The sequence below is a fragment of the Octopus bimaculoides genome, chromosome 3 (genome assembly GCF_046866305.1).
Source record: "Octopus bimaculoides isolate indiv1 chromosome 3, ASM4686630v1, whole genome shotgun sequence".
Lineage (NCBI taxonomy): Eukaryota > Metazoa > Mollusca > Cephalopoda > Octopoda > Octopodidae > Octopus > Octopus bimaculoides.
The window spans coordinates 137,544,584-137,565,352 of NC_142930.1; the positions used below are offsets into that span (position 1 = coordinate 137,544,584).

At 37.1% G+C, this 20,769-nt stretch overlaps 1 protein-coding gene across 6 annotated transcripts in view; it reads left to right on the plus strand.

Annotated features, from left to right (window-relative positions):
- LOC106883250 (uncharacterized) overlaps positions 1-20,769 on the plus strand; it is a 96,623-nt gene that overhangs the window by 2,532 nt on the left and 73,322 nt on the right. The window lies entirely within an intron of this gene.

Genomic DNA, 20,769 nt, shown 5'->3' on the forward strand with positions numbered 1-20,769 from the left:
CAGCTGAATGGTTTCAGCCTATGAGGCTGGTAGGAGGTGACTGTTTTACCAAGAGCTGAAGCGATCCATGTTTTAGTGTACCCTGGTCCTCTTCGAATGACTAACTTCGCCCCCACCCTCTCCGTGCAAATCATTAACAATTCTATATGTTGTGATTGACGTTTAAAATCTTATTTGTATTCGCTGACAGTATTTCTTTCTTGTTCAGTCAATGCTGTATCTCTCCTTTTTATCGCCCTAGTGGTGGAGTCAACTCTTTCTTTCATTCCTCGGGATCGATAAAATTAGTACCAGGCTTGTATGGAGGTTGATTCAGTATTGACGATTTTCTTATCCTGCATAGTTGTGTTCGATGCCAAAGTGAAAATTCAGTTTCATTATCAGCGGTCGAAACCCTCTGCCAAACCAAACCGTCTTAGGAAACTCGCCTACAACTGCTAGTGTCAAGCTCGAGGCGAGAAAATCTGCGACCTAGTTTCGATTCTTGCTGGTAACTCTTTCACCTCACTTTTCTTTGCTGTTAATGTCCTTGACAAAAGGCATGAGCGCCCCACAGACTCGTTTCTTGTGTCTTGTATACTCGAGACCTTGTGTTTATTCTGCGAAATCTGTATTGTGATTATTGAGTTACAATAACTACAGAGACCGAATTCCGATTCTGTTATACACTGGAAAGAAATGAGTAGAAAATCTATCGTCTTTCAGGAGAAACTAGTCTTTGGTGGTGTTCGTGCATAGTGAAAAGAATTAATTATTCACCGCTGGTGCTGCTGTTATTGTTGTATCACGTATAATCGATATTTGAAATAAATATATCGACACTTGATTTTATTTCGACCTTAAACGAGGTTATAGACACCTACACGTACGCACACTAGTTGCTTCTAACGAAGGCATAAAAACTTGGAAATATGCTTCTGAAGAATTGTGATGTCCATTGCTTTCTAAAGCGATACGAAACCGACATAAACGAGTTTCTGCTAGCAATAAAAACCGGTTCGCTGTTCCGGTTTATATAGAGCTTGACTTTTCCATGAACACATTTACATACAAAGATTTTGTAACCCTGTACATATCGATGCCTGTCAGGTATCCTTTTATATTGTACGTACGTAAATTTGTTTATAACTCCCAATGCACATTCATACTCATGTCAAATCTATCTTTTTTCTATTTCGGGTTAATGACAAAAGATATACAGAACAATACTTGTTGGGTCACCAGACCTATAATTAAAGGCTTTCCAAGCGTGACTATCCTGTCATTTTCAATTATAGTGTATGTATGACAAAAATTAACAGCTTCCGATCAAATGATGTAGCTTCTTCGCAATCGCTATTTGCCAGAAATAACAGCAAAATCTTCACCGAATAACATTCTGCCTTATTAAAAAAGTAAGAACACGGTGGAGGTTGTCGTATACGTCCTTACTTTTTTTTCTCTTTAGAGAGAGAAGAGTGTGATTTAGTTGCTATTTTTGGTAATTAGAACGATGATGTTGAGGCTTCCCGGTACATATTCATTTATTGATAATTTTCTATTCCCAGTGTTAAAATACAACACAGCCAGCCATATATGTAAATGCGTGTGTGTATACATCCAAAATGAGGGAGTGGAACGGGTAAAATGCAGGCTACATATGTATCTTAGCCAACTGATCCTCTGATGTGATAGTTACTCAACAAGGAGTGCTTAACTAATTATCAGGCCGATGTTACCTTAATTAAATGTAGGGCCCGATGATTAGATAAGTTGAACACCTCTCGTTTAGTAACTGTTATAACAGAGGATCAGCTGGTTAAGAAACATATATAGCTTGCATTTTACCCTGTCTACTCCCTCAAATTGGATTTTTATTTGCATTTGTAACAACTCTTGTGGCTAACTGTGAGTTATAAAGAAACTATAAGCTTATCAAATTTCCTCGTAATTTCAGTATGGGAAAAAATGTGTAACTTTCAGTGCCAGTAAATTATTGTTCTTTATCGTGCACTGTTCACGTTTTGTTCTCTACACCTACCATGGACTGCTTGAAGCTTACAAACTTCCTACACTTCTTACCCTTGTATATCAATATATATATATATATATATATATATATATATATATATATATATATTAAGAAACAAACAAATGCACATGCAAACACACATTTATGTATGTGTGCATGAGTGTGTGTATAATATATAGGACAAGTTTTTCCACAGTTTCTGCCTCTCAATTTCACTTAAAGTCATTGATCAGTTCACTTTTCCAAACCACTGCATTACAGATTCGTGCTTGAAGCTATATGGTTACAGGCTTCTGTGTGTGTGTGTGTGTGTGAATATGGGTATGTGTATGTTTGTCTCCTTGACTTGACATCACATGATAGTGTAAATGAGTATTTCCAGTATTGTATGAAAACATGTCTAGCCATGAGGAAATGTTACTTTGCTTGGAAACAAGTGAGGGTTGGTGACAGAAAGTGTTCTGGTCCTGATAAGTTCCAATCATCCCTTGCAAACATGGAGAAAGAAATGGACATGGTTTTATTCACACACACACACACACACAGTACTTGGCTGTCACTTGTAAGCAAGTATGACTTGATAGCTTGTACCAAAATTTTGCTAAATTGTTTTATGTACCTATATAGCCACAATCATGTATAGACACCCTCTCAGCTCTCCTACCCTTGATGCAATAAAATACTGAGGTTATAGCAGCTGGGAGGAGAGAGGGCTACAATAGCATTCAACTGGTATTCATTTTCAGTTGAGGTAGTGTAGAGCCATGTGAAATGACGTGCCAACACCCTTTGTAACTTAGTCACTGTGCAGACTACATGCTATTGCAGCAGCTTCATTTGAAAATGAGGTTGTGAAACTCTTGAAATATCAGACCATGGATTTAGGAACATTGTTGTTCCAAATCAAATATAAAGGACTAATAAAGAAATATTGAAAATACCGAGATAGTCATGTATTTAATGGTTGAATGAAAAGCTGATACAAAACTAGCTGCCTGTTTATACACCCACCTGTTTACCTATAAATTATTGGATGCAAGCATGTTCAAGTGGTTATCATTCTGCAATCATGATACGCTGAATACTATTGTACTGAGTGGCATCTTATGAATTAAATTGATAAGAGAATAAGTGAAAGTCCATTAGATAAAATGTACCTGTTACTGAAAGGACCAATCTTGTCACATTGTAATGTGGACTCATTATCATGATCACAATCACAAATTATCATTTCTGTGTGATTTCAGTTGTTTCTGTCTATGAATTGCATTAAAGGTACAGGTATCTGTGGAATACTTAGTAAATAGGAAGTTTGGCTGATTGAATAACTGGGGTCTGTATTGTTTGAACTGACTGGGCTCCATTTACTTATTTCTACTAATAAAAAAATTTAATCAATGGCTCAGAATTTAGTAACTTGAAACACCAGAGTAACAAGTGAAACTCAAGCTTATGGATAATGAATATTCCACTCTCTCCTTATATATATATATATATATATAGAGAGAGAGAGGGTGTGATGAGTAAATTGTTGCCATTCTATATTTCTAATTTCGTGCATGTGCATTGTTTATTTTTGATTTTGTTCACTACACAATATAGTAGGGTCAGTTGAGCACTGTCTGTGAGAAAAACAGCACCATGACACTATTCACTCTGCTAGAAATTTAGAAATGGCATGCTGTACTGCTTGGTATTCATGCTAGAAGCACCAATATGAGAATTTCAGAGTGTTTGGGTGTCAATCTGAGCGCAGCGCAATTCTGAGGATACGTACCAAGAGTGATAAAAATCAAACATCCAGTCAACATCATGGTGTTTGGAATGATCACTAGTGAATGCGATGTTATGCCTCCATTTATCTTCCCACATGGCCTCAGACTTAACATGGAGGCCTACATCAAGTGCCTGAAGGAGGTAGTGCTGCCCTGGGTCAAGGGGGTGGCTGTTGGAAGACTCTATGTCTGGCAACAGGACTCTGTACCATGCTACACAAGCAGGAGAAGCCAGTCATGGCTACCAGGTAATTTCTGCAACTACATCACCCCTAACATCTGGCCACCTAACTCCCCTGACTGCAACCCCCTTGATTTTTATGTGAGGAGTGCAGTTGAGTGAGAGACCAACAAAATTCCTTGTAACTCCAAAGATGAACTGAAGGCAAGGATTATGGCAGCATTCACCAACTTAAACAAGGAGACTGTCCAGAAGAGTTGCAGGAGATTCCGAAGTTGTCTGGAGGCCGTGGTTGAAGCCAGTGGCGATTTTATTGAATAAATTTACACTTTAGTATTTCAAGATATTTTAATGTAATTTTGGTAAATATATCTGTTAAGTTGAGATGTCATTGTTTTCCATACTAGCATGGGTTGGAGGATTTGACTAGAGCTAGCAAGCTGGAGGGCTGTTTCAAGCTCTATTGTTTGTTTTGGTATGGTTTCTATGCCAACCACTTAACAGAGTGCCCTGGGTGCTATTTTCATGACACTGTCATTGGCAGGGGTCACCAAATAACTTTCAAGACAAAGTCCTCTTTTCTTGGGGAATTAGTACTGAGAGAGCTGACTTTGTGCCAGTTCATGGTAGGTTAAAAGAATAATAGAGGGATAGAGATGGGTGTTTTGCTGTTATAGAGATACAAATATACTCCAGTTGGGATAGAGTGAAAGAGATGGCAGTGGTTATATGTCAGGATACACCCTCAAAATACATTTGTGGCGGAGATGAATATAGCTGAAGTGATACAGAAGATTGGACTGGGTGAATGGATAGTGGGGAGAGAAGGGAAAAGGTCATAAGAATGTGAGGAGAGATGGTTAGATGGGATAGAAGTGATTATAATTGAGAGATATAGGAATGGCTCAAAAGGAGGAGTCATGTTAGATATGTGAGGGCATTGAGAGTGACTGTAGACAAAAGAGGTGTTAAGGATAGTGCATAGCAGAGAGGAGAGAGCTTGGCTGGATGAAGTTAATGAGGAATGGAAGTAGTTCTGAAGTGGGTGGGGGTGGGGGAAGGAAATGAAAGGGAGGGGATGTAGTTTGTGCCTATTTTACTCTCGAGTGATTATGATAGCCAAATAATACCAGAGATAGAGAAATGACGAGTGTTAGGGAATGAGATGTAGAGTAAGTTTGGAAGAGCAGTGAGAATAGAGGTTGGGCAGTGCTCCACAATTACAAGCATTTACCAAGTTGGTTTTAGGATATTGATTCTGTAGTGGAGGATGGGTCTTCTCAAGCTCAGCACGATATCTTGGTCTTTGTCATATTTGCTAGATATCTTGGTCTTTGTCATCTCCTTTGCAAGGCTTAGTGTTTTGAAATTGGCCTTCAATATTTCATCCCATATCTTCCTGGGTTTCCCTCTTCCACAAGTTCCATTCACTTTAAGTGATCAGTACTTCTTTATGCTACTGTCTTCATACATACACATCACATAACTGAACCAGTGCAGCTTCTCTTGCACACTGTGCCTAATTCCTCTTATGCCTACCTTTTCTCTCAATACACTATTCTGTTGTACATGTACACCGATATTACACATCCAATGGCGCATACTAGCTTCATTCCTCTCTAATCTTCATGAGCCCTCTACATTTAGGACCCATGTCTCAATACCACGTAGCATTGTTGTTTGTACACAGGCATCATACAATCTTCTTTTCACTCGGAGAGAGACTTTTGGTTACCAACACAGGTAAAAGTTCTTTGAATATTTCCCATCGTATTCTAGTAATTATACTTTTGGAAGTTGCATAAAGAAGTGCTGATCACTTAAAGTGAATGGAACTTGTGGAAGAGGGAAACCCAAGAAGATATGGGATGAAATATTGAAGGCTAATTTCAAAACACTTAGCCTTGCAAAGGAGATGACAAAGGACCAATATATTTAGCACCATGCTAAGCTTGAGAAGACCCATCCTCCACTGCTGATTAGGTAACATAAATTACCTACAACCTCTAGAGAGTCTCTGGAGCATTTGAGAAAATCAATTTTCCATGTATCTTTAGACTTTATGGTTCCTGTGTATCTTCCACACACAAAAACACTACTTCCTCCATTAACCTCCCTGTGCGTACACTGAATGAAATTCCTGCCTACACCTATCCTACATATCAAGCATATCAAGAGGCCGAGTGGAAGAAGACTGAGTACTGATCCCTGGTGAACCTCTACCTGTACTCTAAATTTGTGGCTGCACTCATGGCTGGCTCTCACAAGCTATTTGTCTGCTCCTAGCTTCTGTAGTGACCTCTAGATCACAAAGCAAGGGACTCTATTGAAGTCTTTCTCCAAGTTGATGAATGCCAAGTACAATGGTTTACTTTTAGTTAAATACTTCTGCAGTTAACTTACTAGGAAGGTGGCATTGATAGTACTTTTCACTGGCACAAAACCAAACTACATCTAATCTAATTCTGTTCCTAATTAATTGGACTATAACTCTCTTTGTAACTTCGTGATCTGGTGCAGCATTTTGATAGATTTGTAACTACTCTTAAGCCATCTCCTTTACCCTTGTAATAGCCGACTATGATGCTGCTACACCAGTCATTGAGTATGACACCTTCCTGTACAACCTGATTTACTATATGGCTGACTAGGCCACATCCTATTCTGTCTAATATCTTAAGCATCTCACTGGTGAATCCTCATGGACTAGGGACTTTTCCTGTCTTTGTTTCCTTCATTGCTTTATATATCACACTGCTGTCAACTAGGATGACTGGTCCCTCTGTTGGGTCTGCATTGAGAAGACCCTCTTTCTCTCATGCATTCTCTACTTTTAATAACCTTTTATAGTAGTACTTCCATGCCTCTTTTCAGGATGGAATTTGAACTTTTAAAAAAAATCGCCACAAAACTAGGGGTCATCTTATATACCCTGTATAAAATCTGCACGTGAACTTCCTGTGGTTTAGAATAGCACCAATGACAATGGAGAACTGTAAAGCACTCGCATATATCCTATGGTTCTACAATTCTGTACTTTCTACTGATACTTACATGTATGTTTTGGAAGCTGGATTAATAGTAAGATTATATTAAAATAACTGCACAGCAAACTTAGTGGACAGACACCAGTCACCATTTGCAACAGCTGATGAACAGAAAATGTAAACAATCAGCTCATTCAGGGTCTGTTCTGTTTACACCATCTCATTTACACTGCCTCTCATGCAGCACTCAGCCAGCCAAGGGCTTTTAGGACAAGTGTAGTTTATGGTAACTAACCTACCTGTTACAGAAGATTTGCAGCATGTGCTGGTACCTTCTGTGATTGACTAGTTCATTTCAGTCAGATCAATCACAATAAAACTTACAGTTGCCGGTTACTTTTAAGCATTTACCGACAAGGTTTCTTGTAAAGGCTCAAGTCGTCATTGAGTGAACATTAGTTTTTAGCTATTGTAAAATCTGCTCATGGCTCCAAATCATAAACAAAGGAAATATGAAGCTGGTTTTAAGCTGAAAGTGGTAGAATGCTATGTCCCACAATAACAGCTGCTGGGAGAGAATATTGTGTAACGGAGAAGATGGTAAGAGTTTGGAGATTAAAGGAACACTTATTAAGGAGTATACTCAGGACAGAATGTGCAATGAGAGGAGGCACTACACACTGGCTAATTCTGGAGAAGTATGCAGCAGAAATGGTCCATAAGCAGCATCAAATGGATACCTTGTTTCAAGACCAATAGTCTCATGAAGCAAGACAAAATTTATAAATTAAAGACATGTGTATAATCATAGAGAAAGTGAGACATATGAAATGGACGTGTGTTTGTGTGTGTGTTTTTTGTGGCTAATTTGGCGAGAGTTTTGCAGTCAGCAGGAGGTGGTTTGTGTTTTATCTCTCGATCAATGGCCGGACAAGTGAAAATATTTTTTTAATATGTGTTTTGGGGAAAGGGGATCTTTTGAAGTGGGCATCAAATGAAAACAGACGTGGACAGTTTTATGACTGAACTTCTTTTGAAGTTGGCATGAGACAGAAGAATTGATGTGCGTGCATATGTGTATGTTTGATGGGGTGTGCGAGACAGAGAAATGTTGATGGTGTGTGTGTATATGAGAGAGAGAGAGAGAGAGAGAGAGAGAGAGAGAGAGAGAGAGAGAGAGAGAGAGAGAAAGAGAGAGAGAGACACAGAGATAACTGAAATTTTTCATTTAGTTTTTGCAGTAAGTGAATGTGTGAGTGATTGACAGAGAAAAACAGAGAGAGAGAGAGAGAGAGAGAGAGTGGTTATGTATGTATGAATGGCTTCAGTGACACACACTCACATACATGCACACATGCAGGTTGTTTTAATCGAATTTCATGGTAACTCTGGGGGCTAGGGAAAAAATACAAAGTGCATTCCAATCTATGCACCCGTTTCCACATGTGTGCCATTTGTCACGCGAATCCACCCAGCCGTTTGGCCGTGAACCTCGAGACAAGAAATAATACATGTTCAATTTATATTATAGATGTATATATCATCATCATCGTTTAATGTCTGCTTTCCATGCTAGCATGGGTTGGACGATTTGACTGAGGACTGGTGAAACCAGATGGCTACACCAGGCTCCAATCTGATTTAGCAGAGTTTCTACAGCTGGATGCCCTTCCTAACGCCAACCACTCCGAGAGTGTAGTGGGTGCTTTTACGTGCCACCGGCACGAAGGCCAGTCAGGTGGTACTGGCAACGGCCACACTCAAAATGGTGTATTTTATGTGCCACCCGCACAAGAGCCAGTCCAGGGGCACTGGCAACAATCTCGCTCAAAAGTCCTTACACATGCCACGGGCACAAGTGCCAGAAAGGCGACGCTGGGCACAGGTGCCATCACGATTTTGCATTCGCTTGCCCCAACAGGTTTTTGCAAGCTGACTTTCGTGTCCAATGAAGGAGACGACGTTGGTATAGGTGCCAGTCGTCGAATTTAGTTCGATTTCAATTTCACTTGCCTCAACAGGTCTTTGCAAGCAGAGTTTAGTGTCCAATGAAGGAAAGGTACGCATAAGTGGGCTATATATATATATATATATATATATATATATATGTATATAAGCTGAACATTAGAAGCATCAGTTGTGGTGTGCAAGAGAGACGATTGCGCTGGTATGGACATGTGGTGAGAATGGATGAGGATAGCTGCGTGAAAAAGTGCCACACCCTAACAGTTGAGGGAACCCGTGGAAGAGGTAGGCCCAGGAAGACCTGGGCTGAGGTGGTGAGGCAAGACCTTCGTACATTGGGCCTCACCGAGGCGATGACTACTGACCAAGACCTTTGGAAATGTGCTGTGCGTGAGAAGACCCAGCAAGCCAAGTAAGATCGTTGCCAGTGCCCCTGGACTGGCTCTTGTGCGGGTGGCACATAAGATGCACCATTTTGAGCATGGCCATTGCCAGTACCGCCTGACTGGCCTCCGTAGGATTTTCGAGCGAGATCGTTGCCAGTGCCCCTGGACTGGCTTGTGCGGGTGGCACATAAAAGACACCATTTCCAGCATGGCCGTTGCCAGTATCGCCTGACTGGCCTTCGTGCAGGTGACACGTAAAAGCACCTACTACACTCTCTCTCTTTGGTTGGCGTTAGGAAGGGCATCCAGCTGTAGAAACTCTGCCAAATTTAGATTGGAGCCTGGTGTTGCCATCCGGTTTCACCAGTCCTCAGTCAAGTCGTCCAACCCATGCTGGCATGGAAAGCGGACGTTAAACGATGATGATGATGATGATGATGATGATATATATATATATATATATATATATATATATATATATATATATATATAAAAATAAATAAAATCTCCACAGAATCTCTGAGTTTTTCCCTAATTAAGAACATAGCTGGCATTTCTAAATTATGCTCAGATAGAGATATCTTCAACAGCTGTACTCCATTATAACAAAATATTAGTAAAGAATGATTTTAGAGAGAAGTTAACATACATGGTGGATCCTCCCACTCAATCTCAAAGAGAATTAAGAATAGAAAATAAACTGGCTCAATCCTCTGTTCAACTTATGTCTGTATAGGTAACACTTCACAAGCACACACAAAAATCACAAGCTTTTTAATGCACATATTCTTACTCTTACCTAGTCAACATTATTACACCTTGCAACTGCCAAAAAACATATTCAGGTTTTACTCAGGGACCGACTTGCAACTGCTTAAATCAATCCACCTGTCCATTTGTATGAAAGCACACACATCATGCAAACCTCACTTGCATCTTGCACACAGTACATTTTGCATATTTCACTTGCATCTTGCACACAAAGTACACCTTGCAGACTTCGCTTAATCTTGCACGGGTCATGCGGACCTTACTTGTATCTTACACTGACATCATGTAAAATTCAGTTGCATCTTCCATATGTGTAAATGGTGTCTTTCTTTCAGTCCCAGTGATGTAATACTCACTCCTCTGAATATATATTTTTCATTCTTTTGTTTTGATACTTATTGATTGCTACTTTCCCAGCAATCTAGAAAATGGGGATTAATAATATAGTGACCCTGTGCAACCAGGTAAGATTTTAGTTGTTCACTGTTTTCATTGTTTAATGGACTAGTGATGGAGTAGTACTTTTAAGCCATGTATGTAGCTGAAAATCAAAGCTTTCTCTCTTTCACAGATCTTAGCCAAATCAGTAGCTGGTAGAATCAGTTATTGTCTACTCATGTGCAGCTAGGTTTAATAAGAGACACCTTTCAGTTGCATTAGACGTCAATTTGTTTACATTAGGGCACTTCATATGTTGTTTTCCTTTATTTCTACATTTACAATGTTAATGGAAAATACTGACATAAATAAGATACAAAAAAACTTACTTTCAAAATTGTGTTTAATTCAAATCTTTACTGTGAATGTTGTAATTGAAGTTTGTTACTTGACTGTCTATGAATTACTGTCTTGTTTAAACCTATAGCAAAAAATATTTTGAAATTAAATAACTACTGTTTAGTTATAGAGATCTAGCTTTTTGTAGTATGTAGGAAATAAGAGGACATATACATCATTGTTGCCTCTCACATCTATGTCTCAATAACTAATAACAATTTTTGGAAACTTATTTCAATATAATTTTTTCTAAATTATATTTAAGCATGCTCAGCAAATATTGCTGCTATTATTATTAATTAGAGCAGTGAGCTGGCAGAATCGTTAGCACTCTGGAAGAAATGCTTAGTGATATTTCACCCATCGGTATGTCCTGAGTTCAAATTCTGAAGAGGTTGACTTCACCTTTCATCTTTTCAGGGTCGATAAATCAGGTACCAGTGAAACACCAGGGTTGATTTAATCGATTAGTCCCCTCCACTTTGTGCCTTTAGTAGAAAGGACTATTATTATTATTATTTTGTAATGCAGAATCAGTATAGCAAAGGACAAAATATGTTATAATCTTCTTTGCTCTTTTGCTGAGTTCAAATCTCACAGAACCTGACTTACTTTTATTCTTCCCTGATGTTTGAACAAATAAAGACTCCCACTCCATTTCTGTGTCCCAGTTCTTGAGAATTTTTTGTTACTTTTTACCTCTGTTTGCTTGTTGGATGTGATATTACATATTTATATTATGTATTATTCACTTAAGCTTTTACTGTTTTATCATTAGTCTAATGACTTAATGGGCACTGCTCTTACTCTTATATTTCAAGCCTTGTTTCAAATATGTATATACGTATATATATATATATATATATATATATATATATATATATATATATATATATATTTGTTTTTACATATGTGTCAGTGTCCAAATATATAGAAATATAATTTATATATTGATATTATACTAAGGGGATCTTGTGTAAGATATAATAGGTAATATCGAACAGCTGCTTATTCTGTGTCTGCATGCATGTGTGTTCTGACATGCTAATGATAAATCATTACTCACTACTTATGTGACCCACTTGATCCTCTGTCAATCCTCGTCATTGTCACCGTGACTAAACTTCACCAAACCAGATGACTCAATCAATGTGGGTGGTAGGGACACAACTTACTGACTTATAACAGTCATTAAAGATCTATTACATTAATTTGTTGCGAGATAGACATGTTTGGGTTGAGTATATTTGCTCTGATGCATCTCCAAATATGGGCCAATGTGGGAGCCTTTGCTCAAACTACTAGAAATAACTATCATATCTCCTTCAAGTTACACCCCACGGTCTTAAAAAAGAAATGGCATATTGCATAATGTAGTCTTAGTTACACATAAGAAGAATGAGATGTTTTCTTTGATCATAAACTTGCTGGTTCAGGAGTAGTGTCATAATACTGTTTATTTACCTTTCCTTTGGTTACTTTTTTTTTTAGTTAGGTCTTGGTAAAATGATCACAAAAGAAAAAAATTTTTTTCTTTTCACTTTTTTTTAATGAGAATGTAAAGGCATTGAATGCAAGAGGTTGCAAACAGCTTGTGTGTGTGTGTGTGTTTAAACTGTGAAATAGTCATGAAGTTGGCTCATCAGGAATCACTGCTGAGATGCTTAAAATATTTGGCGGTGTGTGTTAAGGTCTTGTCACCCATATTGTAAATCAGGTGGTTCATGAAAGAGTCATAACCAATGACTAGTGTAGCAACACCATAGTCAACTGCTACAAAGGTAAAAGTGATGCATTAGATAGAAATAATTACAAAGGTATCAAATTGTTGGATCAAGTGATGGAAGTTATGAAGAGAGTCATAGCCCAGCTAATTAGGGAGAGAGTTAGCCTAGATGAGATGCAGTTTGGTTTTGTACCAGGAAGAAGCACAACTGATGCTATATTTCTGGTAAGGCAGCTGCAGGTGAAATACATAGCCAAAGATAAGCCTCTGCACTTGGCCTTTGTTGACATGGAGAAAGCTTTTGACAGGGTCTCCTGATCCCTTATCTGGTGGTCAATGCGGAAACTGGGGATAGATGAATGGTTAGTGAGAGCTATACAAGCTATGTACAGGGATGCTACCAGTAAAGTGAGGGTTGGCAGTGAGTGCAGCAAAGAATTCAGGGTACAAGTTCACCAAGGATTGATGCTCTTGTTCATCATAGTCCTCCAGGCAATAACAGAAGAATTTAAGAGAGATTGTCCCTGGGAGCTCCTCTATGCTGATGATCTTGCTCTTATTGCTGAATCACTACCAGAACTAGAGAAGTTCCAGGTATGGAAGCAAGGTCTAGAATAGAATGGCCTTAGAGTTAACCTAGCAAAAACCAAAGTCTTAGTAAGTAGGAAGGCAGACAAATCACAAATCCCTTCAGGTAGATGGCCCTGCTCAGTCTGTAGAGAAGGCGTAGATAGAAACTCCATAAGATGCACCCAATCTAAGCTTTGGATACATGAAAGGTGCAGCAATATCAGAGGCAGATTAACAGGAAAACTAGCTTTTGTATGTGGAAGATGCACAGGTACAATAAACGCTAAAAGTGTGCAGAAAATAGACTCCATCAACTGCCAAGAGGACAAGCTAGAGGTAGTAGATAGCTTCTGTTATCTAGGTGACCAAGTTAGTAGTGGAGGTGGATGCTCCAAGAGCGTAGCTGTGGGAATAAGATTAGGCTGGGCAAAGTTCAGAAAGCTCCTACTTCTGCTGGTAACACACAGAGTGAAAGGCAGATTGTATGATGCCTGTGTGTGAACAGCCATGCTACATGGCAGTGAAACGGGCTGTGACAGACAAGGACATGGGCAGGCTTGAAAGAACTGAAGTCAGTATGCTTTGCTGGATGTGCAACGTCAGTGTGCATGATCTATGAACTTTGGACCTCACAGAGGCAATGACTGAGACCTTTGGCATTATGTTGTGCTTGAGAAAACTCATGAAGCCGGACAAAATCAGTCATGGCAGATACTGGTGTCATGCAAATGGCACCTGTACCGGTGGCACATAAAAGCACCCATTACATTCTCACAGTGGTTGGCATTAAGAAGGGCATCCAGCCGTAGAAAACCATGCCAAATCAGACAGGAGTCTGGTGCAGCCTTCCAGCATACCACCCTTGGTCAAGCCTGGCCAACCCATGCCAGCATGGACAGCAGAGGTTAAATGATGATGATGATAATACACACACACACACACACTCACGCATCTGCATGTGTATGCATATATATTCATATGCATGTATGTGTATATATGTTTATGTATACATGTGTGTGTGTACATTGTGTATGTGTTAGTGTGTGTGTATATATATTTGAATATATCAAAATCTATTTTGGGGCTCTTCTATAGATTTCTTCTGTCATGGCATGTTTAAACTAATTAAAACTTACATTAAGCAGTGATGAATAGTGTTATGTTTATCCAATTTCCATATATCCATGTGAGAAGCAGTGTTGTTTGGTACCAGTTCAACCTTTATTTAAGAGACTCATAATCAATAGCATTCCATCTGTGACTATACTGGCTTTTTTGCATATCCATTTGTACTTTTTTTTAGCTGGTAAGGTGTAATTTGAGTGAATTTGCTTACCATTTCTAGCGTTTTTTCAAAACATGATGTCTCTGTTTTAAATATGTTCACTTGAACACTTAAGTCTGCTGCCCTTTATGATAGTAATGAATGGAACTGTCTGTTTTTATTCTTGTTGCATGTATATTTTTTCTTTCTTTGCCCCTATTTCATTTCTTTACACAACATAACTATTCTTACTTTCTTGAAAAACCCTGTGTAATTTCCTCATATTTTTGTTTTTACTTATGTTTTGAGAACATTTTCCCTTCGTACAGTTCTCTGCCTTACCCCATCTCCTGATACTGTTGTGCTTAAAGTTGTACTTGGCAAGTTATAAAACAAATAACTATTGAGTATGGCAAAGCCTCTCCTCCTCTTTTCCCTCTCCATCTGTTATTGATGTTGGTTTGCTGCTTAGCTTGGAATAACTTGCTAAATGCCAATCTGTAAAGGTGAAGCTGTTGTTATTCTACTGTATTAGAAGAGAAAGTAAAGTTTCAACTGAGGTAATCAATGGGAAATTTACTTGTCACACATGCATACATCATTGCAGATTTATAGGTATGTTATGTCCTGTCACTTTAATGGGTAGTTTCTTAGAAACATTTTATTGCTAGTTCATCTTGAACTTGAATTATTTGTGTAGGACACACAGATGGTGATGTAAAGCAGTATTTCTCATCTATTTTTGTCCCATATTTCACTTCAGATCTACAAAAATTTGTCCCTTACCATGAAAGGACAAAGTATGGAGCATATATTTGTTCATAAGAAGTTCTAATTAAACTTTATTGCAAGTTTTAATCACTTGTTACTTACACTTCATTCCTAAGTAGCCAATGCCCCACCAAAATATTGTCATGCTCCCCACCTTGAGGAAGACTATTATAAAGATTATAATAAAAATATTGATTCTTCCATTCCCCTCAACCAATTGGGACATTACTTGAGATAACTGTTTCTGTTGTTAAGTATTGTTTTTAGAGATCACATCTGGATAGCTAATTAACAGCTGACTTTTCTTTGCAGCTAGCTTAACTGAAGCATGTAGAGAAATTGAGATTCTAACCAAAGAATGCTTGCTGTAGATTTGATTTTGTAACTCTTGTCCTGTACTTTTATAAATTCCCATCCTTAGAGAAATAAATATTTCTTTAAAGTCTGTGGTTTTGTGGTTCAAATCCTCAAGTAGACTCAAATCTTTCTTGTCAAATGATGTAGATCAGTTTGTCTCAGCCTGTTAATTGCGACCTGATATGGAGGAGCTGAACTTGTATTCAAGAGTCCAAGAAACTGGTCATAATGTGTAAATTTCATCCTGTAACTGATTAATGTTTTTATTTTTTTTTTAATATTTGTCTTCATATAGATTTTTTCAGTATCTGAATTGATCATTGTGAAGAGAAAGTTGAAAGTCAAATAGTTTGTCATAAAAGTTGGTGACTAATAATCTTGTGTTCAGATCCTGCCAAATTCAGTAGCCTCTTGGCAAGCAAAATTGCAATAGATTAGGATTCAATTCAGAAAGTTAGAATTATGAAAGTATCCCCTTTCATCTGCTGAGTGTTTTGTCAAGTTGGGATAAGTTTTAACTTAGTCAGTCTCTTGCCTAAGGAACAATTACATAACAGTGACTTCAGTCAAATACAAAATATCTTTTTAAGTCTTTTTACATTCTTCAACCATACTATTTAAACATCTAAATTTGGAGAATTTAATATGGTTATACTTTTGTTGTTAACTTTAGCTTCTTGAGATTATTATATAAACATATATTGGCATAATTTTATGTGTTAATGAGTAAAGTAAGGACTTCCTTTTTTTCTTCATACAATAGCTGTATGTTATGCATCAATTAATTATAAATATATACTTTTTTTATTATCAGTTTGATGTATATACATATCAGTTAAAACAATTGTCCTTTACATCAGTGCACATGTTTTTGTTTTTTTTTGTCACAACAATATCTTGTGTATCATATCTGCATTTAATGATTACTTTTTAGTCTTCCATCTATATTCTTATCACTGGTGACACATGTATCCAAGCTTGTTAATATTTTGCATTTCCATTAGAACAATGCTTCCTACAAGTGATGTTATAGATACTTCTTGTCTTTGGAAAGTAGTACATTGTATCAAAAATTTTTGTAATGGCAACGTGAAAGAATCTGTCTTTTAAAGTTGTGTCACGAGATATTTAGTGAGAGGGTGGTCATTCATCCAAAATATATTTCAGTGCTTATCTTTGTGCTGTGATTTTTACTTTCTTAAATTTAATTCTGATGAGATTGCTACAGTTGGTATTTATCTAGGATTTCTGAAGGAATTTCTACAGACCTGTAGAAAAAATGCTTGGAGAGGACTGCAGTTGAAGAGGTAAAATGTTGAGAAATTTTTAGTACACAAATTTGGGTGAGGTACAGCAGGAATGAATAAAAATAATGAAGTAGGTGAATAGTGTAGCTTTAGTTGGAAGATGTAGGTACACAGTTTGCTGGTTTAGAAATGCAGAAACTGTTATAGTATTGTGTAAATGTTTGTGAGTGAGGACTTGCCAATTAGTTGGATGGCTTTTCTTTTTTCTCATATTCCAGTGTGTGTATAGTGCATGCTTTGAAGTAGATTTTTAAGCAACACTTTTGAATTATGTAGTTCAGGGCTGAAGTAGATATTGAAGAAAAGACAGTCTTTATGCTAAGGATGTGCTCTCTGTCTAAGAATTTATGAGACTATAATGCCTTATATTTGTGAAGTATTTAAAGGTTTTAACTGAAAGTTACCTGTTTGTGAGGGAAGATGACTTCATGGAAAATCTTTCCAATGTCTTTGTTCTTGGGAACTGAGTGTCTGTTGTGAGTGTCAAGGTTGCATCCTAATGCTATTTGATATTTAAAGTTGTTTTAGCCTTCAGAATTTTGTGTTGTTCTGTATGTTAACTATAGAATTGCTTGCAGTATTGTTATACTGTTTTGTTTTCAGTAGTTCACTTGAAATTACTTTGATACTATTTTCTAAAAAGAGCAATTTGGTCTGAGCCAATAAATACCAGACTACCAGTTGGGAGGTTGGGTAGTCGATATTCTGTTATCAGCATTGCAGCATATTTGTGGGCCAAGATGCTTAACTTTCAATGTTTGAGTTTGCATAAATGTAGTTAGATACTATAGAATAGGAATAATATACTGTTGAAGTTATGACAACATTGAGAGGTTGATGTTTTGTAGTGCTAGGTTCAGTTCCTCATGTGACTGAACAAGTTTAACTCCCTTCAGTAGACTGGTTGTTTTTGTTTTGCTCCAAGTGGTCCTTGATTGTGTAGGTTTACGATGAAAGATATTTCAGCAGTGATCATTCTGTTTTTCTCTTTCTTCACACTACTTTATCCTATATATCTTTCCATTTTTAAGATGGCAGGGTGTACTTTCAGGGAAATTGAGCTGTTATTTTTAGTTGGACTGCATCTAGTGAAAGAATTGGTCTCTTATCTGTTTAACACCTTAGAAACTAAATATAAGCACTAACCCATTAATGAACTGTGTCAGTCAAAAAACTATCTGGATTAATCTGAAACCATTCCACCATACTTACTTATTTTGGGATAAAGTTTGTTACATTATTCTGATATTTTCTTTGAGAGTTGCTAACAATTGCACTAGGTTTTTGATTTCTTTCTCTCACTAAGGGGAAAGTTACAATTCATAAAGATATTTTTGCACACATCATTTGGTACATCATCACCTGTCTGAATTATCTGAATTGATGCCATTGTTTGCTTCAATTATTTCCTTTATCTCATGTTGTCTATAAATTTGTGGATGGCAGACTCTTCTGCATAGCCATGAAAATATATCATTTGCCTTCTATGTCCAAATGAAGCTGGGATTGACTTTGCCTCTCATTATTACAGGGTTGGTAAAATTAGTACCAGTCAAATACTGAGGTTGATGTAATTGACTACACCATTGAAGATACTGTCTCAGTTTAGCGACAATTAAATGACTGAAATTTGTTGACAAAAGTATTTGACCTAATATTACAAATACTGTAATGAATCTCCTCATTCTAATGTCATCTGATCTGATTTGTTGGTGTATATTAGTATCAACCTACTTTCATGGCTTGTTTTTTCTTTTTGCCTAAGTCAACGACATGTTCAGATAGGAGCAAAGAGAGATTAATTAAAAAAAAATATCCTCTTCCCTTACAAAGAATTCAAAACTTAGTTCCCTTCTCAGTTACATTGTCTTTCCTGTTTCATACTTGCTTGTGCTCTCTCTTCTCTCTCTCTAAACATGCACAAAATCTCTGAAATACATATTCACACACAAATGTTCATACATATTCATTTATCTAGATGTATTTAATTTTTCCTCTGTTATTTATATACCTAAACATGTACATACACAACAAAGATCAAACTAGTATCAATCAATATCTAGGTTTTCGACAGTTGTAAGATAATGAGTGAAAAGACTTGGTCTTCTGTTGAAGCACATTTGCCTTTTTAACTATTGATTACATGTACCCTGATATATATAAGCTTGTGACTTATACACATATTACACACCAACATGTGTATCTATACTAGCTTGACTTCCTTTTCAGTAGGATTAAAAAATTTGCTCCCAGTCAAGTTGTGAAGTTGATATTATTTACTATATCTGTTTCCAAAATTTGTGCTCACATTAGAAATTGTTTTTTATAAAAAAGAAAATGTTAAAAATCATTAATTATTGAAAATTGTAGAAATGGTAAAATCCCATGTAGATTTGTAAGTTGCTCAAATTGACTCTAGGCAGCTGAGTCCCTTTTGGGGGGCTTTCATATAATCTTACTTTTTTTTTCCCATTTTTTTTTATTCAATGTGAAATCAACACTGTTTTCTAAAGCTTTGTAATGCCTTCCATTCACTGCCCTTATAGCAATAAACATATAAGAAATTACAATTTTAAACGACATAATCTGCAAATTGCACAATTTTTTGCATTAGTTGTGTCAATGTTCTTATTTCAGACTCTGCCAGTGTTTGCCTTGCTTTTCACTTTTAAGTATTTTAATTTTTTTATTTTTCAATTTAAAACATTTTGCTTTTCATCAATAAAAAGTATATAACCATGCATCCATTTAATCATCCAGCTCTTACTTTTCAACACTCATGTTTTAATGTTATCTATATTACTTCCTTACATTACCTTCCTCTTCTGTTAGCCACAACTAACCTCTGCTCTAGGTTACTTGTTATTGATATTCGTCATACTCTCTTACTATTGACATTTCTGTGACTACCTATCATTTGCTCTTCTTTTTCTGGCTAACATATAGCTATCATTAAGGTTTCTCTCCCATTACACTTTGTCATAGTGTCTCTCTTTCCCATTTCACCCTGCCTTTTCTGTGTTTCTTCCATTACTCATGGTCTCTTTTTTATCCCTCCTCTACACTTTGCATTCACTTACCCTGTTCATCCCACCATATTTTTGCTTTTTTCACTCTTTCATCCTAGTTCATCTTCAGCCATTATCCTCTCTTCCATTTACTATTGTTGATCATACTGCTCTGAACGAACTGATACGATATTGAGTTGTGAGGACTTTCATTTGCAAGACACAAAGCAGTCCCACTGGTGCTGGTGCCACGATAAAACGCACCCAGTAAAGTGATTAGCAAACAAGTAGACAATGTATGGACCTCTTTTAGTCATGTCTTGTCAAAGGCACAAGAGTTTCTGTGTTACTGGTGTCACAATAAAATACACCCACCTAGTACACTCTGGGGTGATTAATGAATGACAACTTCTCAAATGCTTGCTGATCCACAATAAAATGTACTCACTATGCTACTGGTGTTAGGAAAGGTTTCTAGTTATAGAAATCATACTAACATATGAATGAGATGTAGACCTTCACTTGTAAATAAAGGTGTCCAACTTTGATTAAGAACTGATTTAGTCCTTTATCATTGTTACTGCTCCCACAGACAGCAGACGTAATATAATGATGATGGTGTGTGTGTGTGTGTGTGTGTAATATTATATATACACACGTGTTTAACACTTACAGTTGGGTGTGAGATGGAATCTCTTGAGTTAGTCAATCGGCAGGAATGACTTAAGACCTTTTCCGTGTTTTGGCAGCTGACTAATAAATCTGTCTCGTTCTCTTTATTTGCTGTTGCTGTCAGTGATTTGCTTAGAAGAGAAAAAGAAGCAGGGACATCAATTGTTGTTTATTAACGTCAGCATATTTAGTTTACATCACTGCTATGATATTTTCTTCTTTATAATAACGTATAGATCAC